This window comes from Cervus canadensis, chromosome 7 (assembly GCF_019320065.1).
Source record: "Cervus canadensis isolate Bull #8, Minnesota chromosome 7, ASM1932006v1, whole genome shotgun sequence".
In the NCBI taxonomy this organism is placed as follows: Eukaryota; Metazoa; Chordata; class Mammalia; order Artiodactyla; family Cervidae; genus Cervus; species Cervus canadensis.
The window spans coordinates 31,475,269-31,478,129 of record NC_057392.1 but is presented as its reverse complement, the minus strand read 5'-3'; positions in this window follow the sequence as shown (position 1 = coordinate 31,478,129).

Below are 2,861 nucleotides of genomic sequence, written 5' to 3'. Positions count from 1 at the left end.
ATTTCTAAAAAACGTGGAAATAGAAACTGCTCATATGACCCAGCAATCCCACTTCTGGGCATACACACTGAGGAAACCAAATCTGAAAGAGACACATGCACCCCAATGTTCATCGCAGCACTGTTTATAATAGCCAGGACATGGAAGCCACCTAGATGCCCATCAGCAGATGAATGGATAAGGAAGCTGTGGTACATATACACCATGGAATATTACTCAGCCATTAAAAAGAATTCATTTAAATCAGTTCTAATGAGATGGATGAAACTGGAGCCCATTATACAGAGTGAAGTAAGCCAGAAAGAATAAAGAACATTACAGCATAGTAACACATATATATGGAATTTAGAAAGATGGTAACGATAACCCTATATGCAAAACAGAAAAAGAGACACAGAATACAGAACAGACTTTTGAACTCTGTGGGAGAATGTGGGGGTGGGATATTTCAAAAGAACAGCATGTATACTATCTATGGTGAAACAGATCACCAGCCCAGGTGGGATGCATGAGACAAGTGCTCGGGCCTGGTGCACTGGAAGACCCAGAGGAATCGGGTGGAGAGGGAGGTGGGAGGGGGGATCGGGATGGGGAATACGTGTAAATCTATGGCTGATTCATATCAATGTATGACAAAACCCACTGAAATGTTGTGAAGTAATTAGCCTCCAACTAATTAAAAGAAAAATAAATAAATAAAACCTAACTTAAAACTGCCACATATAAAGCAAATGGTTGAGACATTCTCCTCTCCTTCTGAAGGTTTTATGATGCATTGTTATCATTAACCAGTCTTTTACTATTAAATGGACAATTGAGACAAAGGAAAAAAAAAGAAAGTGAGAAGATGGAAAAATATATTCCATGCAAATGGGAAGCAAAAGAAAGCTGGAGTAACAATCCTCACATCAGATGAAATAGACCTTAAAATAAAGACTATTACGAGACAAGGAAAAACACTATGTAATGACTAAGGGATCAATCCAAAAGGAAGACATAGCAATTGTAAATATTTATGCACCCGACATACAGCACCTCATACATAAGACAAACACTAACAGAGATAAAAGGAGAAACTGACAGTAACACAATAACAGTGGGAAGCTTTAACACCCCATTGACACCAATGGACAGATCATCAAAACAGAAAATTAATAAAGAAACACAAGTCTTAAATGATACACTAGATGATAAGGATCTCATTGATATCTTCAGGACATTCCATCCAAACACAGGAGAATACACCTTCTTCCCAAGTGCAAATGGAACGTTCTCCAGGATAGACCACATCTTGGGTCACAAATCAAGCCTCAGTAAATTTAAGAAAACTGAAATAATATCAAGAATCTTCTCCGACCACAGTACTATGAGACTAGATATATTAATTACAAGGAAAAAACTGTAAAAAACAGACACATGGAGATTAAGCAACACATTTCTAAAAAACCCACAGGTTACTGAAGAAATCACAAGGAAAATCAAAAAAATTCTAGAAAAAACTGACAAAGAAAACATGACAACTCAAAACCTATGGGATGCAGCAAAAGCAGTTCTAAGAGGGAAGTTTATAGCAATACAATCCTACCTCAAGAAACAAGAAAAACATCGAAGAGACAACCCAACTTTACACCTAAAGCAACTGGAAAAAGAACAAAAAAACTTCAAAATTAGCAGAAGGAAAGAAATCATAAAGATCAGAGCAGAAATGATGAAAAAGAAATGGAAGAAACAATAGTAAAGATTAATAAAACTAAAAGCTGGTTCTTTGAGAAGATAAACAAAAATTGACAAACCTTTAGCCAGACTCATCAAGAAAAAAAAAGAAGAATCAAATCAACAAAATTAGAAAAGAAAAAGGAGATGTTACAACAGATAATACAGAAATACAAAGGATTATAAGAGACTATTATGAACAACCATATGGCAATAAATTAGATAATCTTGAAGAAATGGACAGATTCTCAGAAAAGTTCAGTTTTCTAAGACTGAACCAGGAAGAAATTGAAATTATGAATTACAAACATTGAAATTGAAGCTGTGATCAAAAATCTCCCAAAAAACAAAAGCCCAGGACCAGATGGCTTCACAGGAGAATTTTATCAAACATTTAGAGAAGAGCTAATGCCTGTCCTTCTAAAACGCTGTCAAAAAGCTGGAGAGGAAAGAACACTTCGAAACTTCTTCTGTGAGGCCATCATTACCCTAATACCAAAACCAGACAAAGACAACACAAAATAAGATAACTACCATTCAATATCACTGAGGAACACAGATGCAAAATTCGTCAACAAAATTTTAGCAAACAGAATTCAGCAACACATTAAAAAGCTCATACACCATGATCAAGTTGGGCTTATTCCAGGGATGCAAGGATTCTTCAATATACACAAATCAATCAATGTGATACACCATATCAACAAATTGAAAGATCAAAAACCATATGATAATCTCAATAATCACAGAAAAAGCCTTTGACAAAATTCAGCACCCATTTATGATTAAAACTCTTCAAAAAAATAGGCATAGAAGGAACCTACCTCAACACAGTAAAGGCCATATGTGATAAGCCTACAGCAAACATTATTCTCAATGGTGAAAAACTGAAAATATTCCCCCTAAGATCAGGAACAAGACAAGGGTGTCCACTTTCACAATTATTATTCAACTTAGTTGAATAATATTATTCAACAAAAGGGAACTAAGGGAAAGGAAGCAGAAAGAAATACAGAAAAATGCTGAGCAAAGATCAGCAACCACAGAGAGAAGACATAGGGGACATCAAGAGCCCCAGGTCAGAGTAGGAAAGAGGCTTCTGAGGACCAGGCATTGCTTCATTTGATGACAGTTTTCTGGTGCATGGT